This window comes from Oryctolagus cuniculus, chromosome 7 (assembly GCF_964237555.1).
Source record: "Oryctolagus cuniculus chromosome 7, mOryCun1.1, whole genome shotgun sequence".
Lineage (NCBI taxonomy): Eukaryota > Metazoa > Chordata > Mammalia > Lagomorpha > Leporidae > Oryctolagus > Oryctolagus cuniculus.
In genome coordinates, this window is record NC_091438.1 from 158,821,109 (window position 1) to 158,833,562 (window position 12,454).

The following is a 12,454-nucleotide window of genomic DNA, read 5'->3' on the forward strand; positions in this document are numbered from 1 at the left end:
TCAGGCAGGGCCAGCTGCCCGACACAGGCGGCCTGAGTCTGCTGTCCTGGCTGCTGGCTCGGGCCCTGAGAGGTGGGCTCACCTAACAGTGACTTGAACAAAAACTCACACTCATGCTCCCCGCGAGACCAGCGCGGGTTTGGGGAGCTGGCTCTGCCCCAGGGAGGAGTTTCCTTTCCTGTGCCGGTGGTGACAATTAAGGTTCCTGCAGGGGAGCTTGGTGAGGGTGGGGGACAGTCAGTGCTCTGGGTGCCTCTGGCTCCACCCACGGAGGCCGACTTTGGGTCCAGGGAACTGCAAGGACGGGGGTTGCCAGGGCAACAGGAACTGGCTGCCAGACACTGGCAGGTGCAGAGCACACGGAGGGCACAGCCTCCTGGATGGCCCAGGAGCCTGCCCTGCACCTGGCCAGAGCTCACCGAGCAGCCTCTGGGCCCTGCCTGCCTGCCCTCGCTGCGGTTGAACTCCCTGGCGTGGAGCTGTCAGCGATCCCACTCTCCGTCCCACTGATGGCGGCCAGCACTGCCCAGTCTGGCACTTAGAGAAATCGGCCAAGCCTGAGAGGTGAACCCCAGGGCCCTCAGCCCTCCAACCCCATTGGCTAAAAGAAGCCTCCAGGATCCGTGTGGGCACCAATGGGGGGCCACTCTGGGGCCTTTGGCACAGACCCTCCTGAGAACCCCCCCACCTCGCCATGCCCCACCCCTGCACCCTTCCAGCCCCTGCCCAGCTCACCCCTGCTCCTGCCCACCTGCCGAGACCCAGTCTTCCTGCTGCCCTTGTGTCTCGGGGTTTGTTCCTTCTGCACCTGGCTAGCAGGTCCTCATCCCCTCACCAGCAGCGAGTCAGGCAGGGCCAGGCCCCCCTCCCAACACCCCCTTGCTGGGAGGACTCTCCTGCTCTTCTCCCACGAGACACGGGCACGAGCATGGCTCCAGAGAAGGCGCTTTTGTGAGGGCACGCGTGGGACTGCTCCCCTCCGCGCCCGGCCCGCGGAGCCGGGTAGGCGTGGGCGGCAGTGGGGCAGAGGAGATGCCTGGAATGCGGGCTGCAGAGACAGCAGTGGCCTCGGAGTCCTCTGGGGTTTTCACTGAGGCAGCACTTGGCGTAGCTTCAGAGCCAAGTCCTCACATCTTTCCCAGTTTCAGGCAGAAGCGAGGAATGTCTGCCCTTCCCCCACAGCAGCTCGGCCAGAGGCCCGAGTTTTTAAAGAGATCAAGGGCTCTGGTTTATGATTGGAGGAGCCTGTTCGTTGGCGCCCAGGTGAGATCACCTGCAAGGACCCTGTTTTCCTGGCTGGCTCGGGGTTCAGTTATGCCAGCATGCACACAAGAATTGTCCCGGGACAAGTCACGACGCTGGTGAAGACAGCCGCATGCCACAGCAGAGCCAGTGCAGACCCGAGATGCAGGAGCGACGGCTCAAGCGCTCGAGTCCCTGCCATCACGTGAGACTCGGATGGAGCTCCGTGGCCATTGCAGGTGTTTGGGCATGAGGCAGCACATAGCGGGGCGCTCGCGCTCACTCTCGCTCTCTTTCTCACTCTCTCTGCCTTTCAAATAAAAAACAATAAAACATTTTTTTTTGACAGGCAGAGTGGACAGTGAGAGAGAGACAGAGAGAAAGGTCTTCCTTTGCCGTTGGTTCACCCTCCAATGGCCACTGCGGCCGGCGCGCTGCGGCTGGCGCACCGCGCTGATCTGATGGCAGGAGCCAGGAGCCAGGTGCTTTTCCTGGTCTCCCATGGGGTGCAGGGCCCAAGCACCTGGCCATTCTCCACTGCCTTCCTGGCCACAGCAGAGAGCTGGCCTGGAAGAGGGGCAACCGGGACAGAATCCGGCGCCCCGACCGGGACTAGAACCCAGGGTGCCGGTGCCACAGGCAGAGGATTAGCCTATTGAGCCACGGCACTGGCCTAAAACATTTTTTAAAAAGGAAAAATTGTCCTCCTCGGAGTCTGCCTGTAGAGGTGCCTGGACAGTAAGTAAGGAAACAGACAGCTGTCAGTCTTGCTTCAGATACAACTGGTTTGTCTGGGCAGTTTACTTCGGCAGCCTAGGAGCAGCTAAGATACATTGTGTCATCTTTACAGGAACCGCAAATGCACTCGGATCCATATCACTCCAATGCACTCGGGTCCATATCTCACTCCGCTGCATCTTTCTAAAAATTCTAGAAGACAGGAGAAGCAGCGGGGGCGCCATTGAAAAGGGATTGGGGAAAAGAGGTGCAGCACTCACGCGCTGTGAATGTGGGGAGTTCGAGGTGCAGCCAACTGACCCCGGCAGAGTCACGTCTGCTCTGGGAACGCCTGGGCGGTCGGTAGTTGAAGGTTGAGAATGTCGTGGTTAGACTTGTGTTTGGAGGCGAATCTGAAGTTTTGGGAGAAAGAATCTGATCTGGGCTGTGAGAAGCAAAATGTATTTGCTTTTTCAAACATCTTTGCGTAGGAATCTGCTTTGCTCTGCTGTGTGCTGTGCCGGGTCAGAGCCAGGGTTCTGACATTGTGTGCGAGACGCTCCCCCCGGGGAGACTCCGAGAAAGGCACGTGGGCTCTCCGGACTTCTCTCTTCCTGTCAATCCGTAATGATTTTAAGGTAAAAAGTGCAAACATTCATGTTTACATTCGACTGCATGCAGTGTGGTTTCCTGGATTGGATCCCAGCACACACACACACACACACACACTCACACGCACACAGACATGAGTAGAAATAAACTGGTTAAAGCCAAAAAGGAAGTCTCCGGTTAACAAGTAACAGACCAGGTCAATCTCTTAGTTTGGAGGTGAACAGCGGGGGCTTTAGATGGCCACAGGCTGAGCTCTCTGCTGTCTCCTTTTGAGTTTTCCTGTAAATCTCAGTGTTCCTAAAATAAAATGTTTGTTAAAAACAGAAGTGTGTGTGTGTGTATATATATATGTGTGTGTGTATGTGTGTCTACACTATGTGTGTGCGGGCATACACACACACACCTGTTGTGTTTGTATTTGAACACATCCAGGCTATCAGGGCCTTAGAAAACACACTCACCCTAGGAGAGGGGCCAGCACTAAGGGTCACCTCCTGGCCGGCGCCGCGGCTCACTAGGCTAATCCTCCGCCTTGCAGCGCCGGCGCGCCGGAGTCTATCCCGGTTGCCCCTCTTCCAGGCCAGCTCTCTGCTGTGGCCAGGGAGTGCAGTGGAGGATGGCCCAGGTGCTTGGGCCCTGCACCCCATGGGAGACCAGGAGAAGTACCTGGCTCCTGCCATCGGATCAGCGCAGTGCGCCTGCCACAGTGTGCTGGCCGCAGCGGCCATTGGAGGGTGAACCAACGGCAAAGGAAGACCTTTCTCTCTGTCTCTCTCTCTCACTATCCACTCTGCCTGTCAAAAAAAAAAAAAAAAAGTCACCTCCTCCCAGGGCTGCGGGGTGCCAGGGAGGCCCTTCAGGAGCCCTGCGGTCTCCCCGTCTCTGAGTCGCACCTCAGAGTCACACCACGGGCCCACATTCCTGAGCAGAAGCCAAGGCACAGAGGAGAACTGATGTCTTAGGTTCTGGTTTCTTGTAATACCAAGAACAAGTACTTTCTGTTTCCCAGGCATGTGCCTGCAAACGTACAGAGTCAGCCGTGAACCAGAGCTGCTGTACATTTACGGGGGAAAAAAAGGGAAATGACGGCCGCTGTTTTCTTCAGAATCTGTGGTTAGAGTCGGGGGTGGGGAACACTGCCCAGCAAAAGGTGTCAGCGTGGGACCTGCTGTGTGCCTTGCACGTTGCCACTTCCCACCAGGACACCCAAGGACGGAGGAATGGCGGGTGTCTGGGCTGCCCCTGCCTGGTCTTTGGGGAAACACCTCCTTCCCCTCGGTGCAGTGCAGGTGGCTCCTGCCATGATGCCTGGACAAGACCAGCTGTGACCCCAACCTTCTGATGAAGTGAGTCACACTTGCAGCTCACGGGCCAGTGGAGAGCCTTAAAAGCGGAATCCCTAGGGCGGGTGCTGTGGCGCGGAGGCTAAGCCCCTGTCTGGGAGGCCTGTCTGAGTGCAGCTACCCCATGCTTACTATCTGGCTTCCTGCTAATGAGCCTGGGAGGCAGCAGATGACGGCTCAAGTACTTGGGTCCCTGCCACTCATGTGGGAGACCAGGATGGAGTCCCTGGCTGCTGGCTTTGGCCTGGCCCAGACATAGCTGTTGCAGATATCTGGGTGGTGAAGAAGCAGGTGGAAAATCTGACACTCTGCCTTTCAAATAAATATTAAGGAAAATTGGGATCCCGGGGCAGGCATTTGGCCTAGTGGGGCAGTTTAGATGCCTGCGCCCCACATCAGAGTCCCCAGTTCTGTTCCCAACGGCAGCTTCTTGTTGATGCAGACCCTGGGAGGCAGCTGGTGAGGGATCAAGAAGTCCAGTTCCTGCCACCCTGTGGGAGACCTGGCTGAGTGCCCAGCTCCTGCCTCTGGCCCAGCCAAGCCCCAACCATTGCAGGCATCTGGGGAGGACCCAGCAGACAGGAGCACATTCTCTCAGATGCAGAAATCACTTTTAAAAAGTGGGAGCCTGGCGTTCTGGCCACCAAGGCCCCCCAGTCCCAGCCCCCACCAGGAACGTCTCGCTGCTTGGGTTCACGGGCGCATCCCTTCTGTTGTTTGAAGCTCACGGCCTCTGGCTCCTTCCCCGTGGGGAGCAGGAGTGGATCCCTGGGACCCTTGTGGCGTCCATCACCTCTCCAGGCTGGTGTCACGGGGGCCACTTTGGGCCCACCCCTTCCTTCTGCTGGAGCCTAAACCAGCGAGAAGGGCTGCACACCAGTGCCCCTGCAGCTGGGCCTGGCTCTCCTGACTGGGGCGCAGAGCAGTGGGCCCCAGGCTCGCTGGGATCAGAAATGTCCTGGCCACCCGGGGGGGGGGGGCACTCCTGATGCACGCAGTCAGGGGAGAGGCGGGGGAAGTGCAATGACGTAGGAGCTGTGTGGAAAGTCTCTCCATGTTCTGGTCTGGAAGCTTCCACTTGGCTCACATCAAAGGAGCCACATGGCTGATCAGTGGCTGCTATGGTGTGGATGCCCCCCCCCCACAAATGCGTGTGTTGAGAGCTTTCTCCACTGCAGTAGGGTGTGTGTATCTGGCACAGGGGGTGTGTGTGGGACCCAGTGAAATGAGATTAGGCCGTGAGGGTGGAGTCTCTCTCTCCCCATCTCTTTCCTCCTCCTCCTCCCCCTGCCTCCTCTCCTCTCCTCTCCCCCTGCTCCCCTCCCTCCCCATCTCTCTCCACCCTGGCCCTGCCCTGCCCTGCTGCTTGTATGACATAGCAGGAAGATCTTCTCTAGGTCCTAGATCCTAGAATTCCCAACCTCCAGAGCTATAAGCAACAGATTTCTCTTTATAAATCAGCCCAGTGCATTGGCATTGTGTTACAGCAGCCCAAAAGACCCAGGAAGGTCAGGGTGTGCAGGGCTGGGCGCCCTGAGAGTCTTACCTCCCAGGGGATCCAGTGCCGACCGGGACACACGCAAATGCAGGACCTCTGTCCAGAGCGAGGGGCTGCCTCTGACACTGCTCAGAGTGGTCCGGGTGGTTCATGGGCGTCAGGAGGGGATTCTGCGGGTTTGTGAGCTGCAGCCGTCTGGGGTCTGTACCACTTGGCCAGGGCGGCAAAAACAGCATCCCATGGTGGGGGGCGGGGGGGCTTAACAGCAGAATTTAGTTTCTCTCAGATCTGGAGGCCGGAAGTGCAAGGTCAAGGTCAAGGTCAGGAGGGTCCTGTGAGCTGTTCTCTGCCTGCTGGCAGCCGGCTTCCCGCCGTGTCCTCCTGTGGTCTCCCCTCTGTACTCGCTTATCTGTGCCCAGCTGTCCGCCTCTGCTGGACTGGAGCCTGGCCCGTGACCTCCTCTGCCTCGATGACCCTGTGAAGGCCCAGGGGCAAACACGGCTGCATTCCGAGCTGCTGGAGGTCCAGACCTCACCAATGAACGTGGGGGGACACCAGCTGGCACACAGCAGGTGTTTTCCTGGACACACGGTCAAGCTGTAATGGGTTGGCAACGTCCTTGTGGTCTGAAGGGCCAGGAAGTGAGCACAGGGCCATCTCCACGCCGGGAAGGGGCAGGGCTGGAAGGCTGGGCCCCCAGCAGAGTGTGGTGGTGGGTGGGCACTCAGGGCTGGGCCTCCTGAGAGCCAGAGACTCCGCACAGGGAGCAGCAAGCAGTCAGCTGGGGCCTGCACAAGAGGAAACGAGCGTGAGTGTGGGGAGGAGGGCTCAGATCCCACGTGGGAAGGCCTGGGACTCAGAGGCCAAGGTCAGAGGAGCTGGGCCTGACTGCTACTGCAGTGCTGACCACCGGGGCGCCCAGTAGGCAGGGCCGAGCTCACCACCAGGGGCTTGGGAACCTCCAGACTCAGCGTGAGGGACAGACCCAGCGTCCTGACCCTCTGCAAGTCCCCCAGCAGGTGCAGACCACGAGATTGGGGGTGAGAGGATCACTACTGAAGAGCACCCATGGCTCCCTGGGGTGTCATGGCCTGCCACACATGTTTGAAATGTCCTGTGACAAAAAGGTTTGAGGAAGGAGAGAGAGAGAGAGAGAGAGAGAGAGAGAGAGAGAGACTCCCAGGAGATTCTGACGCCAAGCCTTGGTTAGGACCAAGATGGCGGAGGGAGGCCTGCCCTGCCCTGGGGCTTCCTTTGACGCAGGGGCAGCAGTGCCTCCTGGTGGCCAGCAAGAGCTCTACTGGCACACACGGGTCATGAGCTGGAGGCCAGGGTGGCCACCAGGAAGCAGGGCAAGCCCTCCAGGCAGGCCCCAACCTTAGTGACACTGCAGGCCCTTCCCAGGCTGCCAGACCCCCAGGATAAAGGCGTGAGGTACAGGGGCCCGAAGCTGACCAGTTACAGTGAAATGCAATGACCAAAACGCTTGGTAACGTGGACTTTGGTGTCATGTAGTACATGTGCCTCTTGTGAGCACATTAAGTGAGACCAAGTAGCAGCTATAATTTAAACATAGTCATGAGAGGGGCTGGCACTGTGTCATAGTGGGTGAAGCTGCCGCCTGCAGTGCCGGCATCCCATATGGGTGCCAGTTCCAGTCCTGGCTGCTCCTCTTCCAATCCAGCTCTCTGCTATGTCCTGGGAAAGCAGTAGAAGATGGCCCACGTGCTTGGGCCCCTGCACCTGTATGAAAGACCCAGAGGAAGCTCCTGGCTCCTGGCTCCAGATCGGCCGAACTCTGGCTGTCATGGCTATTTGGGGAATGAACTAGGGGATGGAAGACTCTCTCTCTGCCTCTACCTTTTAAAAAAAAAGTAGCTATGAGAATGAAATTTCGAAAACAGAGCAACGATGATGGTGTCACTGTTAACAGGACCACAGAGAGCCGGAATCTCAGAGGCGAGTTCCCTGCAGGTTGCTGCCCTCGTCCCGTGTGTGTCTGTAGGCACAGGTGATGAACAGAACGCACAGGGCAGATTTTACAAGGTTGACTTTTAGGAAGGATGTTCCCGCCTGCTCCGTGGAACCTGCAGTGATGTTTTGGGCATAACCGATAGAATCTTAGATGATTCTTCTAACTTTTCCTTCAATGCCCTGTGCTATGTAAAGCCAAGGTTTTCAGTCCAGGTTAGCCCACATCTGATCACCTTTTCTAAAGCCAAAGAAGGGATCTGACATCCTCTGGAAGATTCTAAAAGGCGTCTGGGGAGGGGACTGCTCATGATGGCCCCTTCTCCCAACCCCCTCCCCCCTCTGCCACTTTTAAAGGGTGTGCCAGATGGGACTGGGCCAGCCTGGGGACCTCTTCATGTCCACAGACACAGGACTGTAGTTAAAATCTTCAACACTCCCCCCACCCCCATACACAACAGTACCCACATCAGCATTTGATTGAATAACCAAGGGATGGAAATCTTGGGGGAGGGGGAGAGCTTTGGAGTTCTGCCCAGCGAACCCAAGCCCAGGAGAGAGGTGCAGGGCCAGCCCCTGGGTCTCCTGGAGCCAGCGTATATTTGAAGCCAGCCCTACCTGCACAGCAAGGCTCTGCGTAGAGGGACAGAGGATGAAAAGCCCTCCCTTTGGTGGCTTAGCTGCTCTTTGATTTGACCAGGCAGTGAGGGACAGGGCTCCAGAGACCACCCTGGGGTCTGGGTTTTCAGGACTGTGCAGGCAGAAGGGCCAGGTGACCCCCAAGCTCAGAGCAGCAGCACTCTGCGTTGGGGGCAGGGTGGGGGAGGCTGCAGGTGATGGGTGGGCGGGCACTGCTGCAGGAACGCACACCTGCCAGATGGTGCTCCTTGAAGGTCAGGGCCCCTGCCTCCTGCAGTGTGGCCACCAGCATCGTCCTGCTCTCTCATGGGTGTAGCCCCTCAGTCGCCCAACACGCCAGGGGGCATCAGAGGAGAGGGGATGTCAGAGGAGAGGGGAACGGGAGAGGAGCCCACGTGGGCTGGGTTCCTTTCCCACGGCTCGCGGTGGCACCTGGGGTAGGGAGGACGAGATGTGGCCAGCTGGCGTCACCTTCCTCCCCTTCAAACAGGGAAATGAGAAAGGCGACTGGCCCCTCCCTCCACAAGCAGGAGGAAAGCCCCTCTTTTCTTTCAGTCTGAGAAACCACGCATGTGACTTGTTCCTGACGTTGGGCTTGACCTCAGAAGATCGCTCAGGGCTCCTCCAATACATGGACACTAAATAGTCACCTCTTCGGCAGCTTCAGAGCCCAGGAGACTGTGCCGGATCCTGGAGTGAGAGGTGGGGAGAGGGAGCAAACCGAGGCCAGCCTCCCTCCTGGGGCCTTTACCCATGGTCATGGGGGCTTTCTGGATCTGGGCCAGACAACGAAGGTGAGAGGGAGGCTACCACCATGTGTCAGGACCCTGGACACAACCCCTCTGGACGCTGGACGTGGAGCAGCAGACAAGGGCCAGCTGGCTTGGCTGGGGCATGGACAGAGACTTGGAGGTCGACAGAAGACTCCAGCTGGGTTCCTTATCAATTCCGTCAAAGCCGAGGAGGGAGACAATCCGAGAGGAAATTTAGAATGTGGCTCATGGGATGCTGTGATCCATATGGGGTAGGCGCTGCTGCAAGCCGCCTGGAGCCTGGGGCTTCTCACGGTTTTCTCCCCTCAATCAGGCCCCCAGAGAGGACCAGCAGTCCCTACAGTAGGAAAGCAGAGCCCCAGGAATGCTGTTGAGACCCCCAGGGACAGGCGTGTGTGGTGGAGGCCACAGCAGGCGGCTCAAGACCCCGGGCACCTTGGGAGTCATGTTCCCACCTCCTGACGATTCCTGGACCCACGGGGCCACCTCAGCGAGCTCTGGGTGTGGGAAATTAGCTTCAAGCTTATCTTCTAAGCAATTCAAGGCTACATCTAGATCATTACATCTTTCCCACTTTGCCCCACTCGTGGGAAGCATGCAAGTTCTTTGAATGTGGTTCTGCAAGCAATCTCCTGGTCTGAAATTGGCTATAAAATGCTCAGCTCACAGGCGAGGCGGGCAAAGCACCTGACTCTCCATAAAGCAGGAAAGGTGTAGGCAAGCAGCCTGCCAGCCACACACGCAGCCACAAGGCCTGGCCCCTCCCCCTGGGCCCCCAAATACCCTAAGGTATTTTAATGACAGGAGTCATTCCCTCTTGCCACACCGCGTGCCAGAGCCTGGGGCTGGTTGCAAAACGCAAGCTTGGAAGAAGTCACACCAGTAAAAAGCCAAGAGCTTCAAAGACAACGCTGGGCTGGATCTGTTTACGGACTGGGGTCCTCGCAGGAGGAGGTCACGGGACTCTGGAGCAGTCAGAGGTGACCGGGAGACAAAGCAGCTGCTTTTCAGCTGTCAGCAGAGCAAATGTCACCAGCGTGTCTGCTCTCGCTGCTGGGACCTGTTCTGTGTAACTGCTTGTCTGATTAGAAAGAGTATGTGCTCATTCCAGCATTGCTCGTCATAGCCAGCACCTGGAAACAACCCACGTGTCCCCAAACAGTAGCAGGAATGGATATATGATTAACACGATGGAATATTATACTGCAGTGAACATGAATGCATTGCAGCTATGGGTAAGAACATCCATGAATCTGTAAAAGTAACGTTGAACAACACAGAAGACACAAAAGGAGACAAAAGGTACAATTCCCGTCATATAAAGTTTGTAAGGTCAAACAACAGACTTGTTTAGCAATGAATACATGAGTTGTTTTTTTTGTTTGTTTGGGTTTTTTTTTGACAGGCAGAGTGGACAATGAGAGAGACAGAGAGAAAGGTCTTCCTTTGCCGTTGGTTCACCCTCCAATGGCCGCCATGGCTGGTGCGCTGTGGCCCGCGCTGATCCGAAGGCAGGAGCCAGGTACTTCTCCTGGTCTCCCATGGGGCGCAGGGCCCAAGCACCTGGGCCATCCTCCACTGCACTCCCTGGCCATAGCAGAGAGCTGGCCTGGAAGAGGGGCAACCGGGACAGAATCCGGTGCCCCGACTGGTACTAGAACCCAGTGTGCCGGCACCGCTAGGTGGAGGATTAGCCTAGTGAGCCGCGGCACTGGCCATGAGTTTTTTTTTTTTTTTTTAAGGCAAGAAAGTGACTAAAGGGGACAGTTCCTGGTGTACTGATGACATTATATTTCTTGCTCTGATGGGTATTTGCTTTATAATTATTCATTAAATTATCTATTTATGTTTTAAGCACTTTTTAGTATACATAGTTCATGAAAACAATGCTTGATTTTTTTTATATAAAATTAAGGAGAAAGAGAGATCTTCCACCCACTGGTTTAGTCCTCAGATGACCACAATAGCCAAGGCTGGACCAGGACAAAGCGAGGTTCCAAGAACTCAACCCGTGGCTGGCAGGAACCCAGTACTGCAGCCATCACCTGTTGCCTCCTTACACGCACATTTCCAGGAAGCTGGAACCAGAAGTGGAACTGGGACTCCATCCAGGAGTGCCATTTGAGATGCGGGTGTCCCAAACAGTGTCGTAATAGTGCGCCAAACGCCTGCCCCTCCCGAATACAAAATAAACGAACGTTCACTCCAAACTACAAAACATCGTTGAAAGAAGTCAAAGCATACATAACAGATGTGAAGACGTCCCAGGCGCGTGGATAAGGACATTTAGCACTATTAGGAGAGTGTCATTTCCCCCAGTTTATCTACAGACAAAGCACTGCCCATCGCATTCTCAGCTGGCATTTTTGCAGAAGTGGAAAAATCTGACCCTCAGATGGATGTGGAATTTCGCAGGGGTGAGCACAGCAGTGTGGCAGGTTCAGCCGCTGTGTGCTATGCCCATATCCTGTAGCAGGGTAGTAGGTTTGAGGATGGCAGCCTTCTCTCTCTCTCTCTCTCTCTCTCTCTCTCTCTCTCTCTCTCTCTCTAATATTGCCAAAGCAATATTGAAAAAAATAACGTTGGAGGATTCATCTCCTGATCTGAAAACTTACTACCAGGCTGCATTAACCAGAATAGTGTGGTAACAAGCAGGAAGACACAGGTGCAGAATTTCAGGAGCCGAGGTTAGGTACTGCTTTCTTAGATGTGACACTAAGAGCAGAACCAATGCTAGGAACAAAAATAGCTCTGCTGGGCATCCCCAAAAAACACCTCTGTTTACTCCCCAGAAATTAAAGACATCCCACAGAGTGGAGGAAGCCTTTCCAGATCCTAAATCCAGAACAAACATCGCGCTTTTTAAAACTGTGCCAGAAGAGAAGCCGCTGTGATGACAGCTAAGAGCTGCGCTTTGTCAAAGACACACGTCCATCACCGCGCACGGCCGGGACGGAACCGGAGAGGGGCCCCCCCCCCGGGGGGCTGGGCTGTCTTCACGGCGGATAGGAGGCTCCGCCGCCCCGCGGGGCCTCCCCCGGCACGCGCGGAGAGGACGCCCACGCAGAAACGCGCACTGGGGCTCTGCGGGCCGAGCGACTGGGATCACGCGTGGGAGCCGCCGTGGGGCGAAAGGCGGGGCTGACGGTGCCGCGCGCAGGGAGTCCGGTGGCCGGGGCTGTGGGGGGCCGGGGGTGGCCGCGTGGGGCCGGGGCTCCCCCAGGGCGGCGCCAGCGTGGAATCAGGCGGCATTAACTCGCACCCACGGAACCGCCCCATCGACAAGGTCCGATGCTCGGCGTGCGAGTTACACTGCACTGAGACGTCTCAGATTTGTAAACGAGCAAGAGAACCTTTGCATTGGGAATAGATGTTTCCTCCTTAAAAATCCACACCTAATTAGCTACGAGCATCGCCCACACAGCTGTCTCCAGACCCGCCCCCAAAGCCCACAGCCGGCCCGCCAGCTGGAGGGAGGGAAGGAAAAAGCCAGGCCCCCCCGCCCCCGGGGCGCAGGCTGTCCCGGCCACCTGGCGAGCGCAGCGGCGTGCGGGATGCTGGGCCCCGCCGGCGGCCGAGGGCAGAGGGCGGGGCGTGAGCGGGGCATAGACCTGGGCGTGGTCATGGGCAGGGCTCGACGGTCCGGGGGGCGTGGTCCG

General features: G+C 57.1%; 1 protein-coding gene across 5 annotated transcripts in view; it reads left to right on the top strand.

Moving 5' to 3' along the window:
• Nucleotides 1–10,649, top strand: part of LOC108177747 (uncharacterized) — a 49,032-nt gene extending 38,383 nt beyond the window's left edge. For 4 of the 5 annotated variants that reach the window (XR_011390905.1, XR_011390906.1, XR_011390908.1 and 1 more), the window contains one exon: nt 1–10,649. This exon is cut by the window's left edge. The gene's annotated coding sequence lies outside the window, so the exon portion shown is untranslated. The other variant, XR_011390907.1, reaches the window with a different exon arrangement.
• The last annotated feature ends 1,805 nt before the right edge of the window (nt 10,650–12,454 follow it).